The sequence below is a fragment of the Miscanthus floridulus genome, chromosome 9 (genome assembly GCF_019320115.1).
Source record: "Miscanthus floridulus cultivar M001 chromosome 9, ASM1932011v1, whole genome shotgun sequence".
In the NCBI taxonomy this organism is placed as follows: domain Eukaryota; kingdom Viridiplantae; phylum Streptophyta; class Magnoliopsida; order Poales; family Poaceae; genus Miscanthus; species Miscanthus floridulus.
The window spans coordinates 12,051,511-12,063,205 of record NC_089588.1 but is presented as its reverse complement, the minus strand read 5'-3'; the positions used below and the strand labels follow the sequence as shown (position 1 = coordinate 12,063,205).

General features: G+C 49.8%; 1 pseudogene; it reads right to left on the bottom strand.

Annotated features, from left to right (window-relative positions):
* Nucleotides 1-8,680: 8,680 nt before the first annotated feature.
* LOC136481360 (BTB/POZ domain-containing protein At3g56230-like) lies at nucleotides 8,681-10,642 on the bottom strand (annotated as a pseudogene).
* Between the last annotated feature and the right edge of the window lie 1,053 nt (nucleotides 10,643-11,695).

The following is an 11,695-nucleotide window of genomic DNA, read 5'->3' as shown; positions in this document are numbered from 1 at the left end:
GCTACACGCATTCCCAGCAAACAAGGATACCTACAGAAGCCGCCAGAGAAAGAAGAATGAGGAGGCAGAACGAATCCGTACATTGGAGCAATTTGTTGATGAGTCACGACAAGCATTGCTTGAATCACGTGAACGAGAAAAATCTCTTGAGGCAAGAATGCAGGAGGAGATCAAGAGGCAAGTGCAGCTAGCAATGAGTCAAATGCAATCGCAATCAACGCCGGGAGTCACCATTAGCCCCGTTGGTCAGATGAAAAGCAGTTGTGCTTCTACGGAGCTGCCAGTTATTCAAGATGACGCTAGGTTGCGCTTCCCTGTTGATGACATTACCGAGTCTCTAACAACATGTGAGCTGCACATTCCAGATGGTAATAATGCATCAATCATGGTGGCTGTCGGGGTTGTATCTCCAATAGACCGAACAAAGACATCAAGAATCCATGGGTCAGTTATTCAACCTGGAAGTGAATGAAATATTATTTTCCATTAATTTTCTATTGGCTTAAAAAGTAATTGACACACAACTTGTTTTTGTAGCAGGGTCTCCCCCTAGCCTAGCCTAATCATTCATTCCCCATCTCATCACAGCGTCGCGGGGGGCGAGACGACTTCATCCCCACGGCGATCGCTAACTCCTACACCGGCCCCATCGCCTCCACAACGATCTCCAACTCCTACACCGGCCCCACCGCCTCCACAACGATCTCCAACGCCTCCACGCCGGTCTCCACCAACACCGGCCACATCGCCTCCACGCCGGTCTCCAACACCGCCCCCACCCCCTCCACAGCGGCGCACTACAAAGACGTCTAAGGTCCCGGCGGCAAAGAAGACCCCGAGAAAAAGAGTTATTTCTCAAGAAATATTTTCTGAAAAGACTGATGAGCAAATAGCAGCTGAAGAAGACAAAAAAGTGAAAGATTTTTTTATAGATACCAAAAAGAAGAGTCAAGCGAAGCTTAAGGAGAAGCCGTACTTTTACGTACCACGAGAGGTGCTGAGGCAGAAGGTCGATGCTCACAAGAAAAAGATGATTGAACTTCGTAAGCCTTCGCCACTATCAGACTATGACCGCTCCCTCATGAAGTCACATGATGCAGATAAGAAAAGGAAAAGAGCATCAGGGAAGGATGTCCCACAGCTCAGACAACAGAAGCAACCAATGCAAAATCTTGTTGTTGCTAATCAATATGGTTCCAACATAGAAGTCTATCGACCAGACAACTCTGGAGAAGTGTCAGTTCAAGCCCTTAATGCTTTTTTTCAAGATACTAGTTTAACCTTGGATCAATTGACGGGCAAAGCTCCAATCCAGAACCTGGAAGTTGATACCTGGAAGACTTATAAATATGGCAAAAGTCTGTACAACCCTGCGGCTCTGAATGAATTGGGTACGCAAATGTACTTGCTCAACAAGTGGTACATGCAGGCGTGTGGCAGGGGTGAGCAGTGGATCTTTGTCAGATTTAGAGACCATCATTACTTCCGTGGCGATGACATCTTACATATTAGTTTCGAAGAATTGCATCAACTATACCACATGGACGCTCTGGACAAATCAATCATTAGCTCCTTTTGTTTGTAAGTGATTCTTACTTTTATTTAATAAACCCACTTCCATGCGTACGTGTATATAATTATCCTCACATGTAACTTATATTTATATACAGATTCCAGATGTCAGAGCTCCAAAGAATACAAGACACCAGTGTTGGCTTCATTGATCCTTATATCGTATTCAAAACCGGTATTATTGTCAAGGAGCGATGGATATCTGAAGCACAGGAGAATATCATGATGTTCTTCGTGAAGCAGCACGACAAGACAACAATACTTTTCCCGTACAACTTTGAGTAAGTGTTAATAATAATGTAGTCTACACATTTTATGTAATATCAATACAACTTATATGCATGTACGTGTGTGTATAAACCAATGCAGTTTTCACTGGATACTCATTGTCATTGAGTTAAACTCAAGTCGGTTACTAATCTTTGACTCGTTGAGAAAAGAACGGGCACTATACCAAGATATGATAGACATTATCCAGGGGTAATTTCGATCTCTCATGCACAACTATTATTGAATAGACTTTGCCATAATTTATTAACGATCGTACATTATTGGTCGCACAGGGTTTGGAAAGAGTTTATTCGGCAACATCGCAAGGATTGCAAGGCACCACTTAATGTAGTTGAAATACCAGTAAGTTGTACTATATACACTTCCCCACATGTTTAATTACTATATCGTACTTCAATTTACGTGTGAGATGATAAGAATAATCTTCTTCTCGTACAGTGGTGTTTGTGGCAGGAACCAGGTAATAACTTATATGGATACTACGTTTGTGAATTTATCACTGCGCACATAAGAAGAACTCCTGAAGATGTCCTCAGAGTACGTATATATCAATTTTTATTTATTTTTAAATGAATATATATACATATATGTGTATTAATACTTTTCCTTTTATTTCAAATGCAAGACTGAATGGTTGAAACGAAGGGTCATGCAAAAAGACCATCTGAAAGCAGTTCAAGAGTCAATAGCAGGATATCTTCTAGAAAAAGTGCTAAATCCCAACGGCGAGTTCTACTTTGATCCTAAGGAATAAATGATGTAAATTAAATATTTATTGATATCGTTATTTTCGAGAACAAGATTATGAAAGTGTTGTATATATACATATATATATATCTATAATATATATAGTTTCATACTTTATTCGAATATAATAATGCTCAAGATGAGAATTAGATGTAATTATACGCATGCTTGTATTTATATTAGCAGCGTAGAATACGTACATAAAAACATATTATATATTAAACAAATACATGTAACTGAACTGAAAACAAATTAAACAAAAAAAAGAAAAAGAAAAGGAACCTTTAGTCCCGGTTGGGGTTACCAACCGGGACTAAAGGGTGCGCCAGGTTTGCTCGGCTGGAGGGCCTTTAGTCCCGGCTCGATGACCCGGGACTGAAGGTTCCACCTTTAGTCCCGGGATCGTTGTCCCGGCGCGGTAACCGGGACTAAAGACTGTTACCGCCTGGGACAACAAGTCCATTCTGTAGTAGTGGTAGGGGCACACCCCACCTCAACATCGATGTCCGAGCTTACTACCAAGGGTGCTATAGATCGGCGAACTTGGTGTCCCAGATCAGCGAATTTGTTGTCCTCTGCCGGCTTGAACTCTCAGAGATATGTGGTGCCCTCCACCCTGGTTTCACCTGTTATTTCATAGAGGATGCCACAGATCTCGGACAGGGCCGGGAGAGAGAGAGAGAGAGGAGAGGGAGAGGAGGAGAGTGGGGAGGGGCTCACCGTGGCTTGGGAGAGGACATCGTAGGACATCAGCGGGTCACGACGACCATCATCGCTGCCTACCATTGTGTCACTATCGACGCCACCACCACCACCAGTGAGCAGATCTAGGAGATGGAAACACTTACAGAGAGGGCGGTGGTTCTGTTCACGCTCCTTCTTCCCTAAGGACATCGCCCCATTTGTGAGATCCATCTACTCTCCTTCAGGATGGTCCGCATCACCATCCAACAGGGGGAACATGACCACGGATCTAGGCATGTGAGGTGATGTCATTGTGGAAGGTTGGGACGCGATGGTGACCATAGAGGAAGGCAGAAATCTCCTGTGAACCCTGCGGGGCCACCCCACCCGCGCCCTAGAGCCACCCTATGTTGCATTTGGCCGAGGATGGGACATCAGAGAGAGAGGAGGCACTGTGTGTGTGTGTGTGTGAGAGAGAGAGAGAGAGGCAAGTTGGGTGGTGGGTGAGATAGAGAGGCTGCTGAGTTTGGGTTTGTGATAGGTTTTATGCGGGCCAATGCCTTTTTCAGAGGTGGGCCACTTAACTGGACCTTCTTTGTAAATGGGCCATTTATAGAGGCGTCCCTTTTAAGAGCCCCATCTTTGCAAATCAATTTATAGAGGCGGCATATCCTTTGACTGACTTTTAAAATCCTCTATTTCCTAAAATCATTTGTAGAGATGGTCGGATAAAAAGTGTCGCATCTAAACATAAAAAGCCCTTGTCTCCTAAAATCATTTTTGTAAGTAGCTAGTTTGGATGGCAGTGGCATCATTGTTGCGGCCTCCCTTGGCACGAGACAATGGCATACGACGAGGGGACTACAGCTTGGTCAGTAGGCTCATGATGACTGTGCATGGTGAGGTGATGGCAGCTGCAAGGAGACCACAACTGCATTAAGAGAGGCTTTTGTAATACCCCCATCTTGTTATAAGCTATAGTAGTTATATATGTAGTTGGTACATATGACCCATGTATGGTTGTACTATAGTAGTTATAGTTGGCACATATGACCCATGTATGTTGATGGGTTTAGTGTCACCTTAAAAGTTTAGGTGGGTGAAGACCAGCTTATAATTCTTGTTGCTACAAACATGGAACCTCTGGATTAACCCTTCCACATGAAACAAGGACAAAAGTATAAGAGATGTTATGCATATTTTTGGACATGGGGTGTTACATATGGTATTCAGAACATTAACACTTGCTAGGGATACAATGAACACTAACATTTCCTGTGTCAAGGGTAGCCCTGCATGTCCAGAGGATTACTCCAGTGTGGGACATCATTGAAAGCTGGCGCAAGCATCATTGCGGTGTGCCCGTGTGAGGATGACGGCCTTGTGACTGACTCGAGGTTTTGGTGGTATCTTGAGAAAAGTGGTTAGACCCGCCCTCCCACCCCACTCCTTGCGCCGCCACCATGGTAGCCAGGCTCAACTCCGCCGCCGTGCCGCCCACTCCCGCCACCAACCCAGCCACCGACACACTCGGCCACCCTCCAGAAGCTTCCCCCTTACCACAAAATACTTCCTTCCTATACCCACCTCGCCGCGCTCGCCCGCCCCTCAGCCATCCTGCCCGCATCCACCCTCGAGCCCAACCACCTCACCGCGCTCGCCATTCGTTCGCCTCCAACAAGCTAAGCGGCGGGATTCTCCATAACAAGGAAGCGAGGAAGCGGTCTGGATGTGCCCATGCTCAGCCCAGGCAGCTCGCTAGGGTTCTGCCCTAGCGCCCATGGCCACCTCGCCAGCGCTGGTGCCACCACCTGTGTTAGCCACCTCCTCACCACCCCTCTCTCCTCCTCCCCCATGCATCTCCCCACCACTACCGGTCGCGGATGGCCGGCTCGTGGCCCGGTAGCGGACGCTGTCGCCTCCCGTGCCGCTCGATCCACGGGCGAAGGCCGGCACTCAGATGAAACCCACAGCGCTGCCTCCGTTGCCGCTCTAGGATGTAGCTGTCGTCGTCCTCCATCTCGAGCTCGCCGTTGCTGAGGAAGTCATGGTGGAGCGTAAGCTTCCCTACGCGCCGGAGGCTAGGAACCTCCTAGGAGTGCCGTCGGCTAGGTTGGGTGCCTCATCCTCATGTCCAGCTTCCCCTGCCTCAACAACCACCGAGGCCTCCCCGCGGCCACTCGAGGGGGCTAGATCTGGTGCCGCCGGTAGATGTGATGGTGGCTCCGTTGTGCGGCCAACGCTATCGGCCATGGGCCCCTCGCCCCTGCCGGGGACTGAGGGCGTGAGCCTAGATCCAAGGCCATCGTCCTCCTTCTCCCCCCTTGTCACCCCTTTCCACCAAGGGGGTAACTCAGTGGGGTGCTCCAAGGCTCATCGATGGGCTAATGATGACCTCCTCGATGACTCCAAGGTGGAAGCGTCGCCGGCCGCCTCCCCATACCTCGGCGCGGTTCTTCGTGAGCCGCAGCCACTGAGGAAGTCGCCACTGCCTGCGAGGGACCATCGTGCTTGCGTCCATGCTATTCAAGCAGGCCCTAGGGGCGGTGCAAGCATAGCCAGCATCATCGTCCATGCGCGCAACTCATCCATGGGCTACCGATCCGTGGCAAGGATGTGGTAGCTGAACAAGATCGAATGGAGCGTGTGCTAGTCCACCTACGGCTCGGTCCACACTCCGCTGCCCGCCAGTGCATCTCCACTTCAGATGCTGATGGCTGGCGCGAGGTCCTGTCGCGGGGGCCGCTAAGCGGCTTCGACGAGGCATGGCCTGCACGGCATGTGCCTTCGGCAAATTGTCGGCCGCCTTCCCGCTTTTTGGTAGACCTTCACGAGAAATGCTTCAACCGTCTCTCATCCTCGCACAGGGTGGCAACCTGTAGGCTACACTCCACTTCTTTTCTTGGGATCGTAAAGCCGATAGGCCTTGCTGCCCTCCTCGTAGCCTAGGAGCACCATCGGCATGCTCCTGTCTTCCAGCTTGCTGAGGTGAGGCTTAGTGTTCTTCACATGGCCGACGCAGCCAAATGTCTTGAGGAAGGACACATTCGGCTTGCGTCCATGCCAAGCCTCAAATGGCGTCTTGCCCTTCAGGGCCTTGGTGGGCACGCGGTTGAGGATAAACACCGCTGTGGTCACGGCCTCTCCCCAAAACTCCACCGTCATCTTCTTAGCCTTCATCATGGATCGAGCCATGCCGACCACCGTCTAGTTCCACCGCTCCACCACGCCATTCTGCTATGGCGAGTACGACACGTTCTGGTGTCACACCATGCCCTGATCTGCATAGTACGTAGTGAATTCCACCGAAGTGAATTCGCCACCACGATCAGTCTGTAGCACGCGCACCTTCTTGCCGCTCTCCATGTCCACGCGCACCTTGAACTTCTTGACCGCTTCTGCCGCCTCGGTCTTACTGGTTAGAAGCTACACCAACATGTACCGGCTGCAGTCATCCACCAGTAACAAGAAGTACTTGAGCCCGCCGGGCGTCACCGACGTGATCGGTCCGTAGAGGTCACCATGGACTAGCTCGAGGGTCTCTGCCGTGTGGTACTTCACCATCTTCGGGAACGGAAACCTTCTCTACTTCCCGGCCAGGCAACTGTCACACAGCTCGCCTACGTGCTCGATGTGAGGCAGCCCAGTCACCATCTTCTCTAGCTGACCAAGAGCGTCAAAGCTGAGATATCCATACCGAGCATGCCATAGCCACGGCTCCTCTGTGCGCCGTGCAGCCAAGTAGATGGGCTGCTCCACCTTGAGGTTGAGCAGGTACAGCCGGTTCTAGGACCTCTTCACCTTGGCAAGAAGCCACTGCTCCTGATCCCTGATTCTGAGGACACCGTCCTTGATCAGTACCTCGCTGCTGCGCTCATCTAGCTAGCCAATGCTGATGAGGCTTGAACACAGCTGTGGGATATAATGTACATCCGTTAGTGCACGGTGCTCGCCGTTCTGGCACCTGAAGATGATGGTGCCACGCCCTTAGATTGCCACCCTTGAGCCGTCACCGAACTTCACCGTGCCGGTCACGTCGTCATCGAGCTCTGAGAAGGCTGCCTTGGAGCCCGTCATGTGGTTGCTGGCGCCAGAGTCCAGGTACCACCACTGCTCCTGCTCGTCGCCCACACATCCGAGGTGGACTTGGGCATGCGGTTCGTCGAGGTTGACAGCTTTCAGAGCCTTCCCAGGCCCTTCCACCGCCATCACCTCTCCCTTCTCCTTGGCCTCAACATTGTGCAGTGCATAGAATGTCACCATCAGAAGAGTGGCCTCATCATCATCATCAGTATGCGCCAGATGAGCCTTAGCCTTCTTCTCCTGCTTGTAATTTAGGCACTCCTTTGCCCAATGGCCTGTCTTACCGCAGCGCCGGCAGGCATTGGGGTTGACTTTCTTCTTCTTCTTCGAAGAAGCCTTGCTGCAGCGCTTGCCATCGCCACCGCGGATGGAGGAGGCTTCCCCGGACTTCTTCTCCTTCATCGGGACAGCCCACTTCTCCTCTGTCAGCAGCAGCTTGCCGCTGTCCATCGTTGCTGTGGCCTGCTCCATGCGCTCGTCCACCACCCACGAACGACCTATCTCATCTTCAATGGTGAGGGTGGACAAGTCCAGCATCGTCTCTATGGAGAGAGCAATCTGGATGTACTTCGTCGATACGGAGTGGAGGTACTTGGAGACCGCCTCTTCTTCATCGATGGTGACACCGTGGCTCCTCAGCTTGCTGATGAACGTTTACAGGCAAAGAGAGAAATCCTCCCCTGCCTCACCATTCTTGAACTTGAGGTTGGCGTACTTCTGCTTCAGCAGCTGGACCGTCGCCTTCTTTGTGCTTTCGGAACCGACGCGCATCGCCGCAATGGCCTCCCACGCCTCTTTAGCAGAGCTCTTCGCCCCCAACGGCTCCATGTACTCCGCTGGCACAGCAGCGAGGATGGCTTCCAACGCTGATATGTCGTCTTCTTCGTTGTCGGTGCCATTGTCAATGGTATTCCAGAGCCGTCGGGCTCTGAGCTTAACCTTCATGGTCACCGCACATTCGTCATAGTTGGTGCGAGTCAGCGTCGGTCAACTGGTGCCGCTAACCTCCTGCACCGTACGCACAACGACCTCCTGTCGTGGCTAGGCAGCCACGACAGCGCCGCTGCTGTCGCCCATCTCTAAATTGTCCGTCATCGCCAGCGGTTAGGCCGATGACGGCGCTTGTACGGCTCCGATACCGCTTGTTGATCCTGGCTGCCCTACACAGATAAGCAACTAGCTTACCTGCACACACACTCACTATGGCTAGAGGTAGAAGAAGTAATTGAGAACAGCGCACACACACTCAGCACAAGCACCAGCATTGGCCGAAGCCCTGCCCTTTGGTTTGTGGCAACTGAACTGAGTATTCCATTGCCCTTTGGATGAAATATATACAACTCTAGTTGTACCTCTATCAGGTACATAGTTGTTGGTCAACTACCTACTCCTGAGTATAAGAGTATACCAACTACCTACTCCTAAGGTACAGGGTACACCAACTATCTACTCCTAAGGTACATAGTATACCAACTACTACTAGCAGTACAAAGCTTACCTCAGCCCACTACCAAGACATGATTGATGTAATAGCTACCAACTAATGTACTAGAGGTGGCCTATTGCAATACTGTTACAGTTATAGAAACTGGTCAGCAGAGCCGATCAGTCCCCAACTCCCAACAAGGAGTGGTCGGCTCGCCGAGCCGACCAGTCTCCAACCAAGGAGAGAATGGGGAGAAGCAGATTATGTCTAACTCGTGCAACTGCCGCTCCTCCGGGACCTGGAGGCTGCCGCCGCTGCCGTCGTCCTCCAGCGTGCCGGTGTAGAGGAAGGCGAGGAAGAGGGCGAGCTCGTCGTGGGTCCGCTCCGGGAGGGAGATGGCGTCGCTGGCGGGGGGGCCGTGCAGCGCTCGTCGGCGGGCAGCATGTGGCGGAACACCTCCGACTTCGCGGCCTGCGTGCGTGCGTGTGCACCAGATCAGACGTGAGATTAATTATCGCATGGGCTGGCTGGGCTTCGTTTGAAATGCATGCAGGGAATGAAGGCCCACTTGTTCGCAACCAGTATGCAGCCACTTACTTACCAGGATGGCTCTGTGGGCCGCGATTGGGGGTCCAGCGCCCGGTTTCACGACGATGTCGGTTTCGACTCCCTCCTTCCACGCCATCGCCAGGCCCTGCGCGAGGAAGGCAGCTCTCTGGTGGGCCTCCTCCTCCCCGCCTCTCATCTCCTTCACCTGCTCGCACGCGTCCTTCATCCCCTGCATTGGTTGGTTCAGAAAACGAACTTAATTTTGTTTGGCAAAAAATCACCTCTGATAGATTTCGGTGTCATCTTGTTGCCTGCTACCACTTTACACTTTGAGCCGGGATTGTAAGGTAGAAATCATTTCCTTAATTACATTTACATGTTAGTAGTCTTGGTATTATTCAGGCTTTCATATTGGATTTTCTACCAATCGAAATGGCAGGGGTTAGGGAAAGAGTTGAACGTCTCTACTGAAAAGGCACCAAAATTGAACATACTGAGAACGAGCGAGGATCAAGGAAAATACACTCTGCGCTGCATTTCTGAGATTTTTGCTGCAAAGCAAAACCTTAGGGAGTTCGGAACCGTATGTTCTAATAACACGACACAGGCGTAAAAGGCGGTTGCTGAAAGGCCTGAAACTAATAACTTTATAAAGACCCGTTAACGTCCGGGGGTCACTTTTTACAGAACCTTTCTATTCTATTGAAGCATGCATGCAGCAAACGTCGTCCTGAGATTGTGACATGCAGCTGACTAGAAACCAAACAACACTGGTATATGCTAGCAAAACAAACGTGAATGAACAACTAGCACACCTTATGATATCGCAACAAACAACAGTGTTGGTTCAGAAGATTCAGATGTGCAATTCTAGCAGTATGAAAAATCGACAAGAGGATTAGTATTTAATAATGGCATTTTCAACTAGAATGTATTCAGAAACAGTAAGGAACTGAATAATTGGGGAAAATCGTACGTACGTACCTTGGTTGCGCTGTCAGGCTTCATCATGGACACTCTGGACTTGAGAACAGAGCCATGGCCGCCCTCTTCTTGCTGCTGCTCATCAGCCTTGTTCAGAAATCCGATGATGGCCTTGGCGCCCTCGTGGCAGGGAGCACAGATGGCGTTCCTCGGAAGCCTGTACACGGACGCCATGGGGCTGCAGATGCAGCAGTCCATGCTTCCGCTACTGCCGCCGCCGCCGCCTCGCCTTGCTCTCCTTCTTCCTCCTCCCTCTGCTTCTGGTGCTCTGCAATGGTGCTAACAGCAAGCTGGTCGCCATGGCCTTGCGTTGGGTGAGGGTATAAAAACGAATGCGAGAAGAGAAGAGGGGCAGCCTGCAGGATGGTGTGCTGCGATTTCTTTTTCTAGAACTGGTACGCGGTGGTTGCTGACTGGGACAATCAGGGGAATTGAAATCAAAATTCTCCTGGGTTTTCATAAATGTGTACATCGACTAAACTGACCTCGCCCGGGTATCTCTCCTCCTTTTTTCAGTTCATTCAGATGGAATGATTATATGATGGATCGACAAAAGATTATTACTAGTACAACCAATCATCATGCAAAATGTGGTTATTCCAGAAAGAATGAAGGAATGAATGAATGTATGGTGCTAAATAAAGTACGAGCAGGCATTTGTCTTTCTGGCTTATTTCACTTTCAGTGCAAGCTTAGGTACAATTGTCCATTGTTGGCCAAGCTAAGCTAACTACTGTGTACCTAAAACAGGCTGTTCATGGACAGGACTGTAGAAACGTAGAGGGTACGTTGTACCAAAGACTTTTTAAGACATAATTAGTGCAGATGAAAATCTGCTTAGTTGACCCCAAATACAGATAAGATTGGACATTTTTGGCTCTATAACTTTTTATCGGTTTCCTGGCTAGCTTGGGAACTGAGATAAACAGGACAAGCTAGAAGGAATGTGAAACCCAAATTATCAAATGAAATGAAAATGTTGTAGTATATAAACTTAGCTGCTGGAAGGACAGCACAGTCTTTTCCTCTCATGAGAATCCCTATAATCAAGCAGACACGCCAGAATAAAATTGAGATAAAATGATTAGGATATATGATTGCATGATTATAAAATGAATGAAGAGAAGAATCATCACATCATGGACCAGCAGTAGGTTGCTTGAGAGGGACTCTGCAACCTAAACATAAAAGAGAGTTAGAGACTTGGACTTTTGTTGGGGGAAAGGAAAAAAAATGAAAGGTGGATGTTGGAGGCTTGGAGGGTGGCACGGCTTAGCTAGCCTAATTAACGCTTCCATAACAAGGCTGGGTGTGTTAGCCACTATCCTCCCACTCACCCGACATGTGGGCCCTCGCTCG